The sequence below is a fragment of the Odocoileus virginianus genome, chromosome 28, assembly GCF_023699985.2.
Source record: "Odocoileus virginianus isolate 20LAN1187 ecotype Illinois chromosome 28, Ovbor_1.2, whole genome shotgun sequence".
NCBI classification, from domain to species: Eukaryota; Metazoa; Chordata; class Mammalia; order Artiodactyla; family Cervidae; genus Odocoileus; species Odocoileus virginianus.
In genome coordinates, this window is record NC_069701.1 from 20,074,169 (window position 1) to 20,098,762 (window position 24,594).

The 24,594-nt window shown below is 38.0% G+C and overlaps 1 long non-coding RNA gene across 1 annotated transcript; it reads left to right on the forward strand.

Annotated features, from left to right (window-relative positions):
• The first annotated feature begins 1,869 nt into the window (after nucleotides 1-1,869).
• LOC110130548 (uncharacterized) lies at nucleotides 1,870-20,591 on the forward strand. The gene is made up of 4 exons (XR_002311879.2): nucleotides 1,870-1,997; nucleotides 17,096-17,349; nucleotides 17,429-17,528; nucleotides 19,781-20,591. It is a non-coding gene; the product is annotated as an uncharacterized lncRNA (long non-coding RNA).
• The last annotated feature ends 4,003 nt before the right edge of the window (nucleotides 20,592-24,594 follow it).

The window sequence follows — 24,594 nt, forward strand, 5'->3', positions numbered from 1 at the left end:
CCAATCACATCATGGCAAATAGATGGGGAAACAGTGGAAACAGGCACAAACTTTTTATGTTTTGGGGCTCCAAAATCATGGCAGATGGTGATTGCAGCTATGAAATTAAAAGACGCTTGCTCCTTGGAAGAAAAGTTATGACCAACCTAGACAGCATATTAAAAAGCAGAGACATTACTTGGCCAACAAAGGTCTGTCTAGTCAAAGTTATGGTTTCTCCAGTGGTCATGTATGGATGTGAGAATTGGACTGTAAAGAAAGCTGAGTGCTGAAGAATTGATGCTTTTGAACTGTGGTGTTGGAGAAGACTCTTGAGAGTCCCTTGGATTGCAAGGAGATCAAACCAGTCCATCCTAAAGGAACTCAGTCCTGAATATTCATTGAAAGGACTGATATTGAAGCTGAAACTCCAAGACTCTGGCCACCTGATGTGAAGAGCCAACTCATTGGAAAAGATCCAGATGCTGGGGAAGATTGAAGGCGGGAGGCGAAGGGGATGACAGAGAATGAGGTGGTTGGATGGCATCACCGACTCAATGGACATGCATTTGAGTAAACTCTGGGAGTTGGTGATGGACAGGGAGGCCTGGCGTGCTACAATCTATGGGGTCGCAAAGAGTCAGGCACAACTGAGCAACTGAACTGAACTGAACTGAAGCAACCTACAGTTACACACAGAGAACAGTTGTCTAACATGGTTCTTTGAAAGCAAATAATAAGGGAACTTTTCACTAGGATGTGATGCTTGAATTTGAGGTCTGAAAGACAAATAGGAGTTAAAGAGGTAAGGAATGAGTGTAAGATGATGAATGAAAGCTCAGTGAGGAGACACTCTGATAGAGTGATGGGTACATGTTGGTGAGGAAATGAGTGTGGGATGAATGATATGGGTGAGAAGGAGGCCAGATTATGAAGGACCATGAGGATCCAAGGAGAATGTTAACAAAAACAGGAGCTGTTAAATAATAGTGAAAATAAAATAATAGAAGATATGTGTGCAATACATTTATACAATAAATTATACTTATGTAATATGAACCAGAGAATGTATGGACATTATCTCCCTTAATGGAATTATCTGTAGTAAAAAACAGGTTCAGAGATGCAAGACATCTTCCTGGAATACACCAATGGATAAGTGCTGACTTCAACACATGCCAGCCTGCATTTCAGGAAAGGTTTTCCAGAAGAGGATTAAAGTGATGACAGCTGCTGATGGCTTGTAGAATGCACTGGAGGAACCAGGGCCAAGGACTGATTCTGAATCCAAACATGAAGAAATCTGGGCCTTAGACCAGGGTATTGGTCATGGGAATGGAGAAGAAGGGTCAAAGTCAGAGGGAAAACCAAAACCAACAACAGCAAAAACAGACAGACAACTGGGTAGATTAGGGAATGAAAGCCAAAAGTTAACTATGGCTTTACTACATTGAATTTGGGTGATTTAAAAGCAGAAGGTACCATTGTCTCTAGATGAAAATTCCGATAAGCTATTTTTCAAAGAGGGAAGTGTTAAATTAGGTTAAATTAGTCTGCTGAAATTAGATTGGGCTAGCAAGACTATAAAGCTTATTTTCAAAACTAGGTTAGTAGCTTATGGTTCACATTTGTCTGAAATGGGCTTTCAAATATTCATCAGTATTTATGAATGAATGCCAAATGCATTCAACTAATACATATGTTAAAATGCACACTACACATCTTACTTTTGACTAATGAGATTTCAAATCCACCCTGATTCACTCCCGTTTACAGAAGGAAATTAAAAAATTGATTGGTTACTTCCTCCGCTGCCTGTGGACACCTTGATTGGTCAGCTGCCGGTGGCTAGGCAACCGGGCGGAGAATCTTTGGAACAAGTAGCAGACTTCATCACAGCAGGAGCCGTGAGGCAAGAAGCTCTGGGATCAATTAAAATGCCAGGCTTTTCCAGGCTGGTTTCCAGAGCATCTGTGCATGATTCCACATAAATTTAGGGAATTAGAGATCAGACAAAGGTAAACATTTCTGTGCTTTGCTTAGCATTGATTTAGAGTGAGAGGGTGAAATATGCCACAGTCATTCAGCCTGGAGGGGGTTTACACCTTCAGCTGATTTCTTTCCCCCTCAATTGCTTTATTATTTTAGGTATGTTGTAATCGAAGGCTGCTTAAATCATCTGTGTGTTCCTTTGAGGAGGGAAAGAGAAAAAGAAACAAAGGGAAAACCAGTTCTTACTTTCATAGACTAAACAGTAGAATATGACTCATTCTTTAAATTCATAGTCACACTTCTCAAAGGGAAAATTATTAATGCTCTTTTATTTTCCAGCTGTTTGGTCTTCTGAGCTTAGTTTAGATAAAAAGCTCATTCATGTCCCCACAGAGAAAGAACGACATTTTCTCCTTAAGAGTCCGTAAAAGTCTGACCTTTGCAGAACCTTCTCCACTTTTATTTTTTGTTTTCTTATTTTATCTATCCCTTGGAGTCCATAGTTATGGCTGTTTCCCTAGGCAGAAGGTCTTGTCTTGGCTGTGTGTTGGGGAAGGATTGACCTTCCATAGACTCTTTTACACCTGGGCTGAGGGTAAGGGGTTGGAAGTGAATCTCAAGCATCAAAACGAAAATAGTTCACAGAGATGAGGAAAATGCAGACAAGAAATTGGAAGTTAGAGACTAGGCAAAAGTCATGAAGTACAAATGATAATATTCTAAATCCTATAGAAAAAGACAAGCATGGACATGGCATAGAATTACATTTTATTAAATAACAGAAAAAAATAGTCATTAGCTTTGCTTCACCAAGCATAATACTCCGGAGGTCCCTCCAAACTGTTGCAAAAGACAGCATTTCATCCTTTTTTATGGTGGAGTAATATTCCATTATGTATGCATATGTGTGTGTGTGTATATATACATTCTTATATATATATATACATTCTTCATTCATCTGTTGGTAGATACTTAGGTTGCTTCTGTATCTTACTAAGTCACTTCAGTTGTATCTGACTCTTTATGACCCCACAGACTGTAGCTTTCCAGGCTCCTCAGTTCGTGGAATTCTCCAGGCAAGAATACTGGAGTGGGTTGCATTCCCTTCTCCAGGGAATCTTCCTGACCCAGGGATTGAGCACTTGTCTCTTATGTCTCCTGCATTGGCAGGTGGGTTCTTTATCACTAGCACCACCTGGAGAAAGACAAATACTCTATGTTATCACTTATATTTGGATTCTAAAATATAAAACAAATGCACATAACAAAACAGGCACAGACTCAAAGATATAGAGAGCAAACTAGTGGTCACCAGTGGGGAGAGGGAAGTGGGGAAGGGTGAGATAAGGGTATAGGACTAGGAGACACAAACTAGTGGGTATAAAATAAATAAGCAAGAAGGAAAAATTATACATAGGGATACATAGCCATTATTTTGTAATAATTTTTAATGGAGTATAATATAAAGTTAGTTGCTCAGTTGTGTCCAACTTCTTGTGACCCCCCAGGCTCCTCCATTCATGGAATTTTCCAAGCAAGAATAATGGAGTGGGTTGCCATTTCCTTCTCCAGGGGATCTTCCCAACCCAGGGATTGAACCCAGGTCTCCAACACTGCAGGCAGACTCTTTACCATCTAAACCACCAGGGAAGCCCAAGAATATAATATAAGCTATAAAAATAATGAATGACTATGTTTTACACCTGAATTAATACAATATTATAAACCAACTATATACCAATGGAAAAGAAAGAAAAGAAAGCCATCAGCTTTAGCTACATATTTAATGTGTAATTAGACATGGGGGCTTACTTCACGAACTTGACCAACTCACTATCTCCTAGACCCCAAGCCAGTAACAAGTGTTGGAAAAGAAAACCTCCAACCTTCTTTTCAGATATACAGTTGTTAAACTTCATGAATTAATTTTTAAAAATTTAAGTAAAAAAGTAAGTTTGTTTAGTATGAGGAAAGAAATCACAGAAATTGCAAGTTTATAACCGCTTACAGGTATTACAGTTTTAGAAATTTTAACTCATCCTAGTGATCTGAACCATTTATCTTATGAACTGACCCACTCTAATATAATGTGTTCTGTCTGAAACTTTACTTTTCTTATAATAGTTACACCTGTTTTGTTTTTCCATGGTATGTCTTTTCTTATTCTTTTACTTCCAACCTTTTTGAAAATCTTTCATTTTCAATCATTTTGGTATAAACAGCCTGTAAGGCATAATGGAAAATCTGTGTCTTTTAACTGGAACACTTAATATTTTAGAATAGCAAGGAAAAAATAATATTTATTGAGCACCTAGATCTGAGTTCAGTGCTGTACTTCTATTTTAGTTTTTTAATTCCCACAGCAAACCTGAGAAGACACCATATCTATTCTGCAAGTGAGGAGCCTGTCCTGTAACATGCTAAAACTTCCACGGTGATGAGTGACAAAGCTCCTGACTCTCTGACTGTCCAGTCTATATTCTTTCTGCCTCATCACATACAATTTTCTCACTCCCAAGAAATCTTATACAATGAGGATTATCTACCTTAGTTAGACTTAAGTTAAATCAATCATTCATTCTGTATGTAATTTAAGCATAAGTATAATATGATGTAAATCTATAATGACCACTTCCAGGAAAACACAAAAGTTTAAGAAAATTTCAGTTTAACTCTCTCCTGCCATTTGGTCTTAACAGAGACTATAAGAGAAATGGCAATCTCACAACAGAAAACAATATGTGAAAAAGATAAAACTTGGACTCTTGAGTCTAATGTTCCAACTCTAGGTACCTTCAGAGTAATGTCATACAATTGTTGCCAAAGTACACAATGAAATATATTAGAAAGAGAGCTAGTAAAGGTTTAAAACTCAAGCAACTTGTAGAAGGGTATTTTAATTTTCTGTCATCCACAAGTGCCTGTAATTAATGCTGCTTATATGCAGTTGGCATATTTATGACCTGAGTTCTCTTCTTCTATCCACTCTTCATTTTTTTCCTACCTATTGGCAGCATTCAGACACATGGGAGCAGCTTACTGAAATTCAGTGGGAGCTGAAAAATTGTCTAAAAAGACATCAATAAAATAATTTCTAAAAAGCAGTGATCACTTCTGCCACATTCTTTGAAGTGATATAAATCAAATTTAGGAAATTTGTAATTCGTTTGGAAAAATTCTGCTTCTTTTTTGAAGAAATTATTTTTTTTTCTTAAAAAAAGAGTTTATCAATAATATGACTCTGGTAAATGATTATAGACTGTGAATTTAGTAGGATATAAATGAACTGGGTATAACAGCATTAACTATTGAGTTTTCAATGATTATCTTGGGTACATTGATTGCAGTTGTTGTTAATTTTGCACAAAATGAATACCTAAGAGGAGACTTCTGATTTAGGCTGCATAAATAATGATCTAACACAGATTCTTCTCTTCCATAAAATATAGTAAGGCTAGATAAAAATTTAGCAAAAATAAGAACATAAATAAAATAAGTAATTGAACTCAGAAGAAATAATAGAAGTCCCAGTTTCCAGAAAACATAAGGGAACTCACAGTGAAAAAGGAAAGCAATTTCATTAATTTTGCAATATCCTGGGGAGGAGAAAATCTTGATATTGGTTCTCTAATTTAGGAGTCTAGGGTTTATTCCTTCCCTAAGAGCTGAAGAGTAGTGACTTAAAGCTGGAATGAAGGCTCTTTATAAATCTAAATAAACTAAATAAACACAATTACAGCAGTCTCCTTCATGTAAGTGGAACTAAAAAAAAAAATCTCAGTACAGAAAAAAGATAAGGAAGCTTGATTCTGAGTGGGGGCAAAAAAAGGAGCTCCATTAGAAACCAAAAATTTGGTTAAAAGAAATTTAGGAGAAAGCGTAATGGTTCAATATTCATGTCATACAAGTTCTTAAATGAGTGAATAAAAAGAATTGAAAAGAGTTAATATTTGAACAAATAATGACTGAGAATATTTCATATTTTTTTTGCCTGTATGGCATATGAATCTTAGTTCCCCAACCAGGGATCACACCCATGCTCCCTGTATTGGGAACGTAGAGTCTTAACCACTAGACCACCAGGAAGGTCCCAGAAAAAGGAAAGATATTAAAGTCATCCATGGTAGAAAAAGAAGTATAACTTATTTAATGCAGTTAAGGTTATTCTACATATAGAAAATAGTAAGGACTTTTTTTTAGTATATGAACTCATAAATCAAATCAGCAAGATTGCAGGATACAAGTCCAATATACACATATTGTTTGTATTTCTATATACTAACAATGAACAATGTTAAAATGAAATTAGAAAATAATTCTACACACAGTAACATCAAAAAGAGCAAAATACTTAGGAATAAATTTAACAAAGTAAGTGAAAGACTTGTACACTGAAAATTATAAAACTACTCAGAAAAAATAAAGATCTAAGTAAATAAAAGGTATTTCATGTTCTTGGATCAGAAGACTCAATATTACTAAGAAGAAAATTCTCTAAATTGATATGTAGATTCAGCATAACCACAATTAAAATCCCAGAGAGAATTTTGTAGGAATCGACTAACTGACCCTGTAATTTATATAAGAATGTACTCTCCCTGAACAGCCATAAGAATTTAAAAAACTATGAACAAAGATGGAAGACTCATTCTACCCAATTTGAAAACTTACTAAAAGCTACAGTAATTAAGACAGTGTGGTTTTACATAAAAATAGACATCTATATCAATGAAACTGAGAATAGAAAAATTAACCCTCACATTTATGATTGATTGGTGTTCCACAGAAGCAGCAAGGCAATTCTATGAGAGAAATTCCATTCAGACAATTGTATATTTATATGCAATAAAATGAATTTAGAGCCATATCTTACATCATACACAAATCTTACCTCAAAATAGATCATATATCTACATCTAAGAGCTAAAACTTCCAGTAGAAAATACAAGACATCATAGGTTAGGCAGATCTGAAAGAGACACGTGTACCCCAGTGTTCATCGCAGCACTGTTTATAATAGCCAGGACATGGAAGCAACCTAGGTGCCCATCAGCAGACGAATGGATAAGGAAGCTGTGGTACATATACACCATGGAATATTACTCAGCCATTAAAAAGAATTCATTTGAATCAGTTCTAATGAGATGGATGAAGCTGGAGCCCATTGTACAGAGTGAAGTAAGCCAGAAAGATAAAGACCATTACAGTATACTAACACATATATATGGTATATATATATGTGGTAACGATATACCCTATATGGTAACGATAACCCTATATGCAAAACAGGAAAAGAGACACAGATGTACAGAACAGACTTTGGGACTCTGTGGGAGAAGGCGAGGGTGGGATGTTTCAAGAGAATAGCATTGAAACATGTATATTATCTAGGGTGAAACAGATCACCAGCCCAGGTTGGATGCATGAGACAAGTGCTCGGGCCTGGTGCACTGGGAAGACCCAGAGGGAACGGGTGTAGAGGGAGGTGGGAGGGGGGATCGGGATGGGGAATACATGTATATCCATGGCTGATTCATCTTAATGTATGACAAAAACCACTACAATATTGTAAAGTAATTAGCCTCCAACTGAAAAAAAAAAAAGAATTCTTAGGTAGGAAAGTGACAACAAAATTCATAAAAAGAAAATATGTAAAGTGGAATTAATCAAATTTTAAACTTTATATGCTTCAAAATATACCATTAAAAAGGAAAAGATTTTTAAAAAGGAAAAGATAACCCATCCACAGCACAGATATTTGGAAATCATATATTGATAAAGGGGTTTTATAGGATTATATAGAAAACTCAGCAATATGAAAACACATAGCAATTTAAAGTGGTTAAAGGCATAAGCAGACATTTTGCTAAAGAAGATAAATGGCTAATAAGCATATGAATATATGCTCAATATCATCAGTCATTGCTGCTGCTGCTAAGTCACTTCAGTCGTGTCTGACTCTGTGTGACCCCACAGATGGCAGCCCAGCAGGCTCCCCCATCCCTGGGATTCTCCAGGCAAGAACACTGGAGTGGGTTGCCATTTCCTTCTCCAGTGCATGAAAGTGAAAAGCAAAAGTGAAGTTGCTCAGTCGTGTACGACTCTTAGCGACCCCATGGACTGCAGCCCACCAGACTCCTCCATCCATGGGATTTTCCAGGCAAGAGTACTGGAGTGGGGTGCCATTGTCTTCTCTGCATTAGTCATTAGGTAACTGCAAATCAAACATACAATATGATAATACTTCACACCCACTAGAATGTCCATAATAAAAAAGACAGGTATCATCAAGTGTTGGTGAGAATGTGGGGAAAATGTAGTTCATATACGACTAATAGGAATATAAAAATGGTACAAGTATGGGAAATTATTTCAGTTCAGTACAGTCGTTCAATCGTATCCGACTCTTTGCGACCCCATGGACCACAGCATGCCAGGCCTCCTTGTCCATCACTAACTCCCAGAATTTACCCAAAACTCATGTCCACTGAGTCGGTGATGCCATCCAACCACCTCATCTTCCGTCATCCCCTTCTCCTCCTGCCTGCAGTCTTTCCCAGCATCAGGGTCTTTTCAAACGAGTCAGATCCTCTCATCAGGTGGCCAAAGTACTGGAGTTTCAGCTTCAGCATCAGTCCTTCCAATGAACATCCAGGACTGATCTCCTTTAGGATGGACTGGTTGGATCTCCTTGTAGTCCAAGGGACTCTCAAGAGTCTTCTCCAACACCACAGTTCAAAAGCATCAATTCTTCTTCTGTGCTCAGCTTTCTTTATAGTTCAACTCTCTTATCCATACATGACTACAGGAAAAACCATAGCCTTGACTAGATGGACCTATGTTGACAAAGTAATGCCCCTGCTTTTTAATATGCTGTCTAGGTTGGTCATAACTTTTCTTCCAAGAAGTAAGTGTCTTTTAATTTCATGGCTTCAATCACTATCTGCAGAGATTTTGGAGCCCCCCAAAATTAAGTCTGACACTGTTTCCACTGTTTCCCCTTCTATTTGCCATGAAGTGATAGGACCGGATGCCATGATCTTAGTTTTCTGAATGTTGAGCTTTAAGCCAACTTTTTCACTCTCCTCTTTCACTTTCATCAAGAAGCTCTTTAGCTCCTCTTCACCTTCTGCCATAAGGATGGTGTCATCTGCATATCTGAGGATATTGATATTTCTCCCAGCAATCTTGATTCCAGCTTGTGCTTCCTCCAGCCCAGCATTTCTCATGATGTACTCTGCATATAAGTTAAATAAGCAGGGTGACACTATACAGCCTTGACGTACTCCTTTTCCTATTTGGAACCAGTCTGTTGTTCCATGTCTGGTTCTAACTGTTGCTTCCTGACCTGCATACAGGTTTCTCAAGAGGCAGGTCAGGTGGTCTGGTATTCCCATCTCTTAAAGAATTTTCCACAGCTTGTGGTGATCCACACAGTCAAAGGCTTTGGCATAGTCAATAAAGCAGAAATAGATGTTTTTCTGGAAATCTCTTGCTTTTTCGATGATCCAGCGGATGTTGGCAATTTCATCTCTGGTTCCTCTGCCTTTTCTAAAATCAGCTTGAACATCTGGAAGTTCACGGTTCACGTATTGCTGAAGCCTGGCTTGGAGAATTTGGGGAAATTATTTGGCAATACCTTAAAAAGACAAACACAAATTTGCTGAATTATTTCAGTAGGGCTGCCAGAAAAATTATTGTTGATGGGAAGTTTGAGCAACAGATATGTAGTTTCTTATAATTCTGAAGTCTGGAAGACTAAGACCAAGGTATGGGCAGGTTTGATTTCTTCCAAAACCTCCCTTTCTGACTTGCTGCTTGCTGCATTCTCTCTGTGTCCTCACGTGGCCTCTCCCCTATGCACAGGCATGCTCAGTATTTCTTCCTCATCTAAAAAGGACATCAATCATGTAAATAGAACCCCATTCTTATCACCTCATTTAATCATATTTATTTATTTCAAAGCCTTATATCCTCATAGAGTCATTTAGAAACTTGGAGGAACATAATTCAGTTCACAATACCTTCTATTGGACACAACTTGGTGACTGAACAGCAAGAAACTAGTTCCATTCCTTCTTATCTACCAAAAAGAAATGTAAATATATGTTTATGCAAAGACTTGTATGTGAATATTTATAGACATGTCACTCTTAACAGCCATAAATATTAAACAATTCTAATGTCCATAAATTGGTGAATGAATGAACAACATGTAGTCTATCCGTTCAATGGAATAATGCTTAGCAATAAAACAGGAAAAAAGTTCTGATCCTGCCCCAACATAGATGGACTTCAAAAACATTATACTGAGTTAAAGCAACCACTATTTTGTAATACCTTAAAATGAATTATAATTTATAAAAATCTTGAATTCTTGTTTCAAGTACATCACTATATGTTGTACACCAAAACTAATAAAATGCTGTAAATCAAACTATACTTGATTTTTTTTAAAGCAGCCAGATATAGAAGACTACATTTTGTAGGATCATATGTGCATGAAGTATCCAGAAAAGACAGAGCTATAGAGGAAAAAGTCAAACTAAGGGGTTACCTGAGGCTAGGTGTGGAACTGGGGGTTAAACTGCATAGGCTCACAAACGAACTTTTGGGAATGATAAAAACTTCCAAAACTGGATTGTGGTGATGGTTGCAGAATTCTAGAAATGTACTAAGAACCATCTAATTGCATACTTACAGTGAGTAAATTTTATATTATGTAAACTATATCTCAATAAAGTATGGGGGAGAAACTTCAGGAAAAAAAGAGTGTAGGAATTCATGGTAGAGTTGGTTCATGAACTCTAGCACTTTCTCCTTCCTCATATGCCACATTCCTTTTTGGAAATGGTATGTTTATTTTACAATGGTTTAGAGTCACTAAAAAATACTTTGAAATGAGCTATTGATCATGAGACCTTGGTTTTCAAGACAGGTCAAACATAGTCAGAGGTGACTTTCTATTATGGAAACATTTGTTCTTTAGAATCACTTTTTCAGCACTGGTGTTGATTCAAGATCACAAAACTAATTTCTTTCAAAGTTTAAAAGGATGTTGTTAAGCATTAGATCCTCTCCCTACCCCCAAAAGCCAATTAGAGGCAAAATATACCACACAGTTCTCATTCTCATTAAAGATCAAGGCTACAATAGAAATCATACTACAGGTAAGATGTCAATTAGTTTTAAATTGCATGTTGATGATTGCATTCATTTATGAGTTTTCCTTTCAGATTTTGTCCCTTATGGGAAAAACAATAAACAATGGGCTGTTCTTTGTTCTTTGACTGATATTCTCATTTCAATTAGAATTTTTCAAGCAACTGTAGAAATGTTAATGTCACTATGATGCTTTTTTAAAGTACAAAGTCTTCAAAATATTTTTGGATCTGGTCCCACTTCCTAAGCCAAAAGTCACTTCCAGCTTTATGCTAGGAACACTTAATTGTAGTTTTTGATTTGTACTGTGCCACATAAATTTCATATAATTTGGGTGTATACTTGCATCTAAAGCCAGTTGGTGTCTTGGTCCAAACCCTGAGTTGAATTAACTTACCATGAACTCTACGACCCCAAAATTATATCAAACCATAATATCAGTGCCCAGTTTGCAAAATCAAAGTAAGGCATGCAGCAAGAATGCATTTCTGTGTCAGCTAATGAGGCATTACTTTATAAAGTCAAAATCTCCTAACAGACAGACACTTTTAATCATTTCATTGTTACATTGCAGGTTTCAAAGTTCAAATTATAATTGCCACAGGACAACCAAAGGAATCAGAACTTTTTTTTTTTAATGTCTCTAAACTGCATGGAAAAAACTTAGATGCCAAGTAATAGAAAACATTGAAAAAAACAAAACTAGATATCAAGTTGTTTAGTATAACTGAATTAGGACCTAATTCTAGGTTTAGTTTCAGAATTACTTTTCATCAATTGCCACCTTAAATAAGTCATTTCAATCTATAATCTCAGTTTCTTCATTGGGACAAGGATGTAAGAATACTTACTTTTCAGGATTATTTTAAGAACTGAGAAAGATATCATAGGGAGTTCTTAAACTGAGATATTTGAACCACCTTCTGACTGATTGTGAAATCCTTAAAACTACAAGAGAACTTTCGTATACACGGTCTCCATAGTTTTCATTTGTTCTCAGAGGAGTTTGTATGCTCAATATTCCCTGAGATGGGATACACAGGTACTTGGTAAATACAAGTTTGATGATAATTTTTGAAAATAAGTTTATGATATCAATAATCTCTTTCCTTCTCCTCTCTGGAACCCATGATTAGATTAAAATTCCACACAGGATAGGAGTCCATTCTGAAGCCTCTTTTATGCCACTTGTGTAGATGTACTTAACAGACAATGAGAGGCAGTACAACTTGGCGGTCAGAAATATGACCTGAGCGCCTTGACATGACTCCCCAGCTTACTGAGTCTGACCTTGAGCAAGTCGGCTCCAGTTTCCTCAGGTGCTCGAATTTCCTCATCTGTAAAGTAAGGACAATAATAATAACCATCTCATAGTTTAGTCTGAGCAAGAATGTGAGAAGTGTTCAAGTCAGTGACTATCTCATGGTAAACAAAGAGACCTGAGAAATACATGATCTGAGCCCTGGAACCCAGTGGAATGGAGACTATTTAAATGTTTTAGCCCACAGGGTCTCCAGCCCTGTGGGGTTGACTTTATAAACAATACAAAACAAAACAATAATCTTTTGTTACTATTGATGCTGACTAGATGTGGAAATATAAGATAGTTTAACCTAAAAATATCTTTCTATTTGCATAAAAGATAATGTCCTATCTTCTATATAAGAGGTCTCTGCTCCTATACCCTTTTATTGGCCACAAACTTTTGTCAGTTCAGTTCAGTTGCTCAGTCATGTCCAACTCTTTGTGAACCCATGGACTGCAGCACGCCAGGCCTTCCTGTCCATCACCAACTCTTGGAGCTTGCTCAAACTCATGTCCAACAAGTCGGTGTTGCCATCCAACCATCTCATCCTCTGTCATTCCCTTCTCCTCCTGCCCTCAATCTTTCCCAGCATCAGGGTCTTTCCCAAGAAACCTCAGGTAGTACCAAACCCTGTATATCCTATGCGTTATGTGTGTTAGTTGCTCAGTTCTGTCTGACTCTTTGCAACCCCATGCAGGGAAGTAGCTTGCCAGGCTCCTCTGTCCATGGGATTCCTCCTCTTGTTCATGGCAATAATACTGGGGTGGGTTGCCATGCCCTCCTCCAAGGGATCTTCCTGACCCAGGGATCAAACCTGAGTCTCCCACATTGCAGGTAGATTCTTTACTGTTTGAGCCACAATGTACACTTTATTGAAGAGCTTGAAAAAATAGCGATGGAGTCCAGGTAGGTGAACCTATGAGGGTGGAAATACAAGAGGGAAACACCTGGAAACAGGGCCTTGTGCTGTGACCAGAGCCATCTCCACTCTGATCACCCCATTCTGCAAGGTTAGGAGATAAACACTGGCATTGCTATCTTTGTACCATGACCTTTCAAATGTAATTTTATCCTACAGGTAAGATCCATGGATATAGCAAAACAGCAATAAGCCGAAATTGCATTTAAACTATATTCATTCAGGGAAATTATGAAAGTTAAAATGGGAAACAGTGGAAACCCTGTCAGACTTTATTGTTTTGGGTTCCAAAATCACTGCAGATGGTGATTGCAGCCACGAAATCAAAAGACGCTTACTCCTTGAAAGGAAAGTTATGACCAACCTGGATAGCATATTTAAAAGCAGAGACATTACTTTGCGAATAAAGGTCCATCTAGTCAAGGCTATGGTTTTTCCAGTGGTCATGTATGGATGTGAGAGTTGGACGGTGAGAAAACTGAGCACTGAAGAACTGATGCTTTTGAACTGTGGTGTTGGAGAAGACTCTTGAGAGCCCCTTGGACTGCAAGAAGATCCACCCAGTCCATCCTAAAGGAGATCAGTCCTGCGTGTTCATTGGAAGGACTGATGCTGAAGCTGAAACTCCAATACTTTGGCCACCTCATGCAAAGAGCTGACTCATTTGAAAAGACCCTGATGCTGGGAGGGATTGGGGGCAGGAGGAGAAGGGGACAACAGAGGATGAGATGGCTGGATGGCATCACTGACTCAATGGACATGTGTTTGAGTGAACTCTGGGAGTTGATGGTGGACAGGGAGGCCTGGTGTTCTGCAATTCATGGGTCACAAAGAGTCAGACACAACTGAATGACTGAACTGAGCTGAACTGAACTGAACTGAAGAATTAAAAAACTTAACCTTGTTTGTACAGCAACTAAGGACCTTCGAGATGCAAGATGGGAACAGGGGTTCACTCCTGACTAGTTTGGGACAATGCTCACCGGGGCTAGAGGGGAGTCTGAAACACTTTAAGTGAAAGTCACTCTGTCACGCCCAAATTTTTGTGACCCCATGAACTGTATAAGAAAGACCCCATGAATTCTCCAGGCAAGAATACTGGAATGGGTAGCCATTCCGTTCTCCAGGAGATCTTCCCATCCCAGGGATCAAACCCAGGTCTCCCACACTGCAGGTGGATTCTTTACCAGGTGAATCACAAGGGAAGCCCAAGAATACTGGAGTGGGTAGCCTATCCCTTCTCCAGAAGATCTCCCTGGCCCAGGGGGCGAACCCGCATTTCCTACATTGCAGGCAGATTCTTTACCGGCTGAGCCAACATGTGTTTTTCTATTTATACATACATCTGATCAATTTTAGTTTATTAATTAGACACTGTAAGAAAGTAACAACTAAAAATATAACTAATAATACAATAGAACAATTATAACAATATACTGTTGTACAAACTCTCCATCTTAACTAACCACTTATCACACATTGTAGCCATAACTTTGCAGTTTGAGATATGACAGCACAACTAGTATGAATTTATTTTCCCTCCATGATCTCACAAATAGATTTGTTCCATCCTCAGCATACAGCCTTCTTTGTTTTCCTTACTAAGTCAAGAACGTTCACCTTGCACTTAAAGGAACCATTTCTCTTTGGTATATCTGAATTGCCAGCATCACTGCTCTTGTGCTTTCAGACCATTATGAAGTGAATAAGGGTTACTTAAACACAAGCACTTATATTTAACTTATATGCAGAGTACATCATGAGAAATGCTGGACTGGATGAAGCACAAGCTGGAATCAAGATTGCCAGGAGAAATATCAGTAACCTCAGATATGCAGATGACACCACTCTTACAGCAGAAAGTGAAGAAGAACTAAAGAGCTTCTTGATGAAAGTGAAAGAGGAGAGTGAAAAAGTTGGCTTAAAGCTCAACATTCAGAAAACTAAGATCATGGCATCTGGTCCCATCACTTCATGGCAAATAGATGGGGAAACAGTGGAAACTGACAGATTTTATTTGGGGGGCTCCAAAATCACTGCAGATGATGACTGCAGCCATGAAATTAAAGACACTTGCTCCTTGGAAGAAAAGTTATGACCAACCTAGACAGCTTATTAAAAAGCAGAGACATTACTTTGCCAACAAAGGTCTGTCTAGTCAAAGCTATGATTTCTCCAGTAGTCACGTATAGATGTGAGAGTTGGACTGTAAAGAAAGCCAAGTGTCACAGAATTGATGCTTTTGAACTGTGGTGTTGGAAAAGACTCTTGAGAGTCCCTTGGACTGCAAGGACATCCAACCAGTCCATCCAAAAGGAAATCAGTCCTGAATATTCATTGGAAGGACTGATGCTGAAGCTGAAACTCCAATACTTTGGCCACCTGATGCGAAGAGCTGACTCATTTGAAAAGACCCTGATGCTGGGAAAGATTGAAGGCAGGAGGAGAAGGGGATGATGGAGGATGAGATGGTTGGATGGCATCACCGACTCAATGGACATGAGTTTGAGTAAACTCTGGGAGTTGATGATGAACAGGGAGGCCTGGTGTGCTGCAGCCCATGTGGTAGCAAAGAGTCAGACACGACTGAGTGACTGAACTGAACTGAAACACCAGCACTGAGATCCTCCGGCAGGTGGTTGATAACTGAGACCGCTACTCAGTGACTAATGAGGGGAAGGTGTTGGACAAAAGGATGCTTCAAATCCAGGGCAGGATGGAGTTAGACCTCCTGAAATTTCATCTCACTACTCAGAAAAATGTGCAATTTAGAATTTGCAAGTTGTTTATTACTTGAGTTTACCATTTATCATTTTCACAGCAAGGTTGACCATGAGTGAAACCCTTTCCTTCTTCTCTGCATTCCATCTTGCATTCCTTAAGCTGTCTTTGAAAAATCAAGCTGCTTGAAAGAGCTCAACCCATCTCTGGTTGTATAGAAACTGGTATTCATGGAACTTATAAGAATATATTTAGCCTAAAAATTACTGGACACACAAAACAAATAATCATAAGCACAAAATAGAGATTATAGAAGCCAAAGCAATTGTAATCAAACTCCTCTATCACAAGGTTTGTCCCCCAATACCTTCTCTGCCTATCTACTATACACAGAACACTCACTCAGTGGGCTTATTGAAAGAGAAGAGGGGATGTGTCAGGGTGAAATGGGTTTAGTGTAAATAGAAAATCCAACAAACCATAGCTTTAAAAGGGAAAGGATTTATTTGGCTCCTGCAAAGGGATGCCCGAGGTCTTGAGTGTCAATGAAACATTAGTTTCAATGTAATGATGGCATCAAAGATCTTTTTAATCTTCTATCCTTAACATGAAAACTTTCAGCCTCTAGCTTGTCTCTTCTCTCTAACATCGGATGAACTATGTGAGCCATGCTCATTCAACTCTAGTAATTTGATTTCTCCCTTTAAATTTCTTTCAGATTTCCTTAATGGCTCTCGTGGACCAAATATCTCATGTTCAGTCCCAGAACACTCACCTGCTTATCATTATCATAAATGCTGCCACAGTCTTGTGCCGATTTTTCTCTATCAGAAGGGTCTCCGTATCTCATGGGTGACATTCCCCACACTGATGGGGCAAAAATCAGGCACACAGTTCTTTCCTGTTCATTTGCCCTTCTTGGTGGAATGCATATTACATTATGTTGCTCTACTGACTATTATGCTCATTATGTTGAAATTTAATAAATTTTTGCTAACTCCTTTTCTTTCTCATAGGATATGAAGAATAGTTTCCTCTATTCAAGAATAACAGACACTTAATGAAAGGAATGACAAGCAATGCCATCCCCCTTGGGCACAGACCTCACTATGTGGGAACATGTCAGCCCCAGATTTGGGTCCACTGGAGAGAACAGAGAAAGAAGAAAAACACAGTATTTCCCTCAGCCTCAGAATCAGGCAACTGCTTGCAAGTCAGAAGATACAATGCTTTTTTCAGAAAACAAGAATGTTCTGCCTATGCACTCAGGGTAGTTGCATCAGCTTCAGAGGGAATCAGGAATCTGTCTCTCTGTGCCACCATCCTAACTCATTTCTCTTTTTTCATAGTTACAAAATGGCTGTTGAATCTGTTGGCCACCATTTAGGGGGATTGAGTAGGAGCTTTCTTCCCAGAAATTTCCAGCTGATTCCCTCCAATATCTCTTTGGTAAGAACATTTTCATATGGTTACCCCTAGTTACAAGATCAGAGAAGGCGATGGCACCCCATTCCAGTACACTTGCCTGGACAATCCCATGGACAGAGGAGCCTGGTAGGCTGCAGTCCATCGCTCAGAGTCGGACATGACTGAGCGACTTCACTTTCAATTTTCACTTTCATGCATTGGAGAAGGAAATGGCAACCCGCTCCAGTGTTCTTGCCTGGAGAATCCCAGGGACGGGGGAGCCTGGTGGGCTGCCGTCTATGGGGTCCCACAGACTCGGAAACAACTGAAGCAACTCAGCAGCAGCAGCAGCAACAGTTACAAAATAATCTGGGGAAGGGAATATTTAGTAGAAAATTTGTCTTCTTTTAATACGGAAAGAGAGGGTAGGTGTTGGGCTGTTAACTAGCAATGTCTGCCATGTGATAAACTGGGAAGTGGAGACTACACTAGCTTTTATAAACTATTAGCTATTATCACACATCGATTATTTTTTTGTGTGCTAAATCCAATTAATAGACTTCAAGTACCACTTAAGTTTTAAAACTGAGATGAAAATCCCATATTTCTTCCATTACTCTGATCAGTTCCTTCATACCCCAAACTCCTCCATTCCTCACCAGTGGGTGCCTTGCCGTCATAGCCACGTCTTCAGCTAAAATCCATTGAAATCCATAGTAGTCAAAGGGTTAAAACCAGAGTTCCTAGAAAATTCACCTGTAGGTGATTAGCTAAAGTAATCTGCACAAGTAAGATATTTCACTGCCTGCCACATAATGTTTCTCCAGTCCCAGCCCCTGTTAAAATAAAATATCTTTAGTGGAAGCCAACTCATTACCCCATAAAATTACTACAGCACATGTGCTTGAAAATGCAAGACAGATATTCTTAACTTGGCATTCCATCGTGAACCACAGAAATGTTCTCCAAGAAATGATTTCATTTTGCTGGTTTTATATTTAAAGTCACATTTTTGGCAGGCAATCCCACAGACAAAATTTTGAGAGCAGATTGGTTTATGGAATAGAACTCAGGCTTTTGGCTGTTCTCCTCATTTGTTTGAATAGCTTACCTGTCCTGGGTACCTGATACAATGTTCTCAGACCCTGGTACCATACTTTCTAGCTGATGATCTCTTCTTCCCTGCTTTCCTCTGACCCTCCATAGTCAGTATTATTGATTAGTTTAGCACACATATGTGGGGTTATAAAATGGTCTGGATCTGAATTGCTACTCTGGCACTTAATACTAGAATGACTTTGGACAAATTAAGTAGCCTCATTTTGCCTCAGTTTTACTCATAAGTATCACAATAACATCTACCTCATAGAGCTGATAGGAGGACTGAATGAGTTAATATATTAAACTTCTTAGAATAGCACCTAGCAAGTAGTATTAAAGTAAGCATGTGCTCAGTAGCTCAGCTGTGTCTGACTCAGTGTGACCCCATGGACTGTAGCCTGCCAGGATCCTCTCTCCATGGAATTTTCCAGGCAAGGATACTGGAGTGGGTTGCCATTTCCTTCTCTAGGGGATCTTCCCAATCCAGGGATCAAACTCTCATCTCCTGTGTCTCTTGAATTGCAGGCAGATTCTTTACTGCTGAACCACAGGGGAGAAGCCTGGTAATAGCTCTTATTATTATCATCCTGCTGGATAGCAGGACATGACCCAACTTAGCCAACAAAATGACCCCTCAAAGTAAGCCTTTCAAAACTAAAATATAAGTATTTCATAGAATATGTGTGAAGGGGACAGATATTGGTAGAATGAGGCTGAGTGATCATGGAAAGTTGCCTGGAATTCAAATTCACTATTTTTCCTCTGGATGCTTGCTTGCTAAGTCGCTTCAGTCATGCCCGACTCTTTATGACCCCACGGACTGTAGCCCACCAGATTCTTCTGTTCATGAGATTCTCCAGGCAAGAATACTGGAGTGGACTCCATGTCCTGCTTTAGGGGATCTTCCTGGGATTGAACCCGTGTCTCTTACATCTTCTGCATTGGCAGGCTGGGTCTTTACCACTAAAGCCACCTGGAATGCTTAGCGATTATAAAATTTTAGAGAATAGAAGAAGCTCAGAATTTATCCCATACAGTTATTTAATTTTACAAAGGAAAAAGATACACGATTTAATCCAAGTTTACTTCAGGAATTAGTGAAGAGCTGGAATTATAAGCCAAGTGTCCTGAGCTCTGGTGCTGTAATCTTTTTTACCACATCAAGTCAAGAAAATATCTTCATTTCTTTTCAGGTGACAGTGGAAAGAAGAAAAGAAGAGTAACCGACATAGGTTACGAATCCCAGAGATATCCGCTTACAGAGAGGCCCAATCCAACTCAGCAATATGACCACAACATCTTGAAATCTTAGAAGTCTTTGGGCTTGGATCTCTGTTGCTGTTTATTCAGCTGATTCTCCACTCTTACTGTGAAATGTGAAACTTTTGAAAAAAATAATAATATTTGGGCAGCTTGAAATCTTCAATGTAGGCCAAAAAATGTCAGGGTTAGGTTTTCCCTTTTGGAGACCAAATTGACAATCTTATCTTGTTCCTGTTCCCATCTTTGCTCCAGGTGTACAAATAATGTCCAGCTCCATAATATACTTTTGTAAAGTATTTTCATTTCCCGAATTGTCGGTATCATCTCACTTAGGCTTCCCAGCAATGTCTCAGTCTCAGCAGCAGCACCCCCACTGTTGACTGATGAGGAAATCAAGGCCTAAGAGGAATTCAGTGACTCTCCTCCAAGATCATATAATGAGCAAAGGGGAAGCCCGATTAAAAAAACAACTGAACAGCAACGACGACAGAGCAGATTTTCTGAGTCATTCCCTCTTTCAATTATTTTTACCAAATATTAATGTGTGCTTTCCAGCTGTACCAAGTGAAAAAGCCATTCAAAGCTCTAGCTTTTGAAAACTGTTTACTTTAGTAAGATTTTTTGTTCTTTAGAATAATTTTAGATAATTTTTAAATGTTGCATTCCATTTATAGCTGTTACAAAATCTTGGCTATATTCGCTGTGTTGAACAATACATCCTTGAGTCTGTCTTACACCCAGTAGTTTGTACCACTCCCTCCACTGCTATATCGGCCCTCTCCCTCTCCGAATTGGTAAACCAGTCTCTATATCTATGACTCCGTTTCATTTTTGATATATTCACCAGTTTGTTACATCTTTTATACTTCACATAGAAGTGTTATCTTTCAGAATTTGTCTTCCTTTATCTGACTTATTTCACTTAATACAATGTCCTCCAAGTATATCTATCTTGCTACAGATGGTAAAATTCTGTTCTTTTTTGAGGCTAAGTAGTAGTCCGTTGTGTGTGTGTGTGCGTGTGAGTGTGTGTGTGTACTATATCTTCTTTATCCATTCATCTGTTAATGGAGAAGGTCCTTGTTTTAGGAAGCTTATCTTACACCCAGTTCATATAAGTTCCATTCTAACACATAGTAAAACTGTTATTCATTGCTGCCAAAGAGCGTGCAAACTAGTCAAAAAAACCAAAATACACTATGAAGTATGAAGAATGAAGAAATAGGAATATACATAATATAAATTAATATAAAACAACTTGTAAATATGCTAAGTTGAATAAACATATGACCAAATCATCAGAATGGTAGAAATAACTGAAAAAGACTCCTTGAAGAAGGTCAACATCACTATTTCCCTTCCAGCCTCCCTGCCCTGGCCACCACACAAACTAGCCCTGCCACAGCAGACCACTGTTATATCTCAATACTTCTGTTGCTGCTGCTGAGTCACTCCAGTCATGTCCAACTCTTTGTGACCGTATGGACTGTAACCCTCCCAGGCTCCTCTGTCCATGGGAGTCTCCAAGCAAGAATACTGGAGTGGGTTGCATTTCCTCTTCCAGGGGATCTCCCCGACCCAGGGATCAAACCCGCGTCTGCATTGCAGGCAGGGTCTTCACCAATGAGCCACTTGGGGAGCCTCTCCTTAGTACATCCCATGCAATTTTACCCTGCCAGGCTACTATTCCTGTTCCTTGTACTCCTTCCCCACAATTTTCTTTGTAAATAATTGATTTACTTCTCATTTTATTCATTCTTCCAGGGCTATTTCAAAAGTTCTCAAGACTGATAAAAATTGCTACTGTTTAGGAACTTTCTTCTAGTAATTAGGGCCTTTTGACCAATGTAAGAGAAAATAGGGAATAAAACAAAAATCTCAGTTTATAATAACTCAGAAAAATTTTCATCTCCATGAAGTAAAGAGATTTTGTAAGAGAGAATGATACAGTGTCTTAGGTTCAGTCACTAATTCATCAAAATTTTACAGGATCACCAATTATTACCTTTTTCTGAGTAAAGATAGGTCATTCAATAATACAAGAGCCATCCTCTTGTGAAACTTTAATTATGGGGGAAAGATAGACAATAAGTATTATTATATTTATATGTATTTATGCCCAATGTCTCAGCCATGTCCAACTCTTTGTGGCCCCATGTACTGTCGCCAGCCAAGTTTCTCTGTCCATAGAATTTTCTAGGCAAGAATACTAGAGCAATTTGCCATTTCCTACTCCAGGGGATCTTCCTGACCCAGGGATCAAATCCACATATCATGCATCTCCTGCATTGGCATGTGGATTCTTTACCACTGTGCCATATGGGAAGTCATATATATACATATGTATGTTATATATGTATATATACAAGAACAAAAATGATGGGCACTGGGGAATATGCATCCTTGTTAGTGTTATAAATGCCCATAAGTAGGGATATAGGCAGAGAAGTTGTGGTTTTAAAGAATTAATTAAAAACAAATGAAAAAGGAAAAGAGAAAATCAATATCCAAAAGTCCAAATTTCTGAGGATACAAACAACTCTGTAAGGTAATTTTAAAATATCTAGACCTGAGTGGAGAAGGAGATAGAGCTTATCTTCATAGTTCATTTAATAAGTATGAAGTTGCCTCTCAATCCTTAGCATACCTTACCCTACCTTATATCATCATTGTAACACTTACTTGTACTTATTTTTTTTCACACCTAATATTTCAAACCTATCTTCCCCAAGATGTGAGTTTCTGGTAGAGTAAGACAACTTCTAAATCTCTTTTGTATTCCCTCATCAGGTGACACTTCTATCAATATAAAGAATCTCAATACATTTTTGATAATTCAACGGTTCCTTAATGCAGAGCAGATAGAAATGCTGAGATTTCATTTTTAAGTAATTATATCTTATAGAATGCATACTATGTGAGCTCATTCCAGAAACCTGTGACAAAATTTTACATAAAGGAAGGATTCTCTTCTGGTTTTTGAATAACTGAGATTTACTACTTATCTTAGAAGTTTGACTGCTGTCTGAGTTTCTGAATCAATCTTCATTCATTACATTAGAGCAACTGCTATAAATTGCAAACATTTGTTTTAAAAAAATACCCTATTTCACATTATTTTTCAAATACTAACTTCTTTTAAAAATCAGTTCCTGGTACTCAAAATTTGATTTTACTGTCCTTCCTGTTTGTTCTCTGAGCAACCTGGTTTAGATGACTCAGTTTAAATGGCTCAATCTTATTCTGGTAAATAGGTGATATATGTTAGGTTAAATAGTAAAAGAATTGGTGATGTCCAACATTCTCCCTAACTGAGAGCTCTTACCAGGAAGTTAATCAATAAAATAATGTTTGATATATATCTTCAATACAATAAAGAGATATGTATGTTTTAGACATTTGTAAAGTAGCATACACTATGCTCAGAGCATTTGTACATATTATTTCATTTCATTTCATCCTCGAGAACATTCCCTCCAAATCCAGTGATCCTTTCTATATTCTTCACGACACCCATTTCAAGCTCAAGACAATGAAAACTGAAACCCAAAATGATGTTTGTGAAGGGTTCTGGAAACAAATATATTTTAAACTACTAACTTATGTTTGTATACTCTACTCATTGAGTCTAAGAATTCCTTGAGAACAAGGGTGGAGAGGTGGGCAATTTATTTAGGGTAGTCTCTTTAGCCTCCTACCTTCATGGTCAGAATATGCTGTGTCCCCAATAAAAGACAAGTTTGAATTTAAGGAAGGAGGATTATTCCTTTAGGAAGATTTTCAACAGCAAGACTACATATATAAGAAAAGGTAGTTTATTTTCCAGCTAAATAAAAACTTTGCTTGCTCTAGTATTTCTCTCCTTCAACTGTTTGTTTAACCAAGATTTATAAAAAATATAGCCCATTAATTAAAATAAAATTCTCTTGCAGACTCTCATATTTTACTTTCTCTTTTTTCTTCATCAATAGCTTTAAAGTCAGCTGTATTTTTATATTCAAAGCGGAATATATTATCATGTTTATCTTACTAGTTGTTGGACATTTTAACAAGCAAACTTGATTCATTATCAAGCTTTTAACAGAAAATGTTCTTGCAGCTGCTGGGTGATCTTGAGAGAATCAGGACTAGCTTGCACAATTAATTTCTGAAGCTTTATACCTGTCAAAGAGAAATAGCAAATGACTTAATGTCTGGAAGAATGTCAGTGTCCAGACTATCATTATCTGCCAGTAAGCAACCTTAGTCTTTTGTTCCAAATGAGGTAAAAATAAAAGATTCTGGATCTGTTTCTACATGTTCCCCTTCTCAGTGATAAAAATTACTAAATTATTGAAGTCTCAGTTGGCTCTATAATGGATATATTTTAAATTGTGTGCTCACTTTTATTTAAAATATCATTGTACCCTTATAAATATAATGCACTTTTAAAAGTCCTTGGAAGTGCAGGTTTAGATTTGCCATTATTGAGTTATTTGATATTTAATAAGGTGGAATGAAAAGATTTTTATCTGTTTTAAGCAAATGAAGATATAAAAGCTGTTGCCATTTTCCGTGATTCATTATGTAGTTGCCATTATACAAAGAGAAACAAATTCATCATCAAACATCTCTAGTTAAACATCCACGGTCAGTTCACAAGCAAACAGAAATGAATTCATGAGTCATATGGAACTGCAGGTTTGGATCTCATGTGGGATCCATCTCCAGAATTCCTTCTGAAATTTATGAAATCATTCTGGGA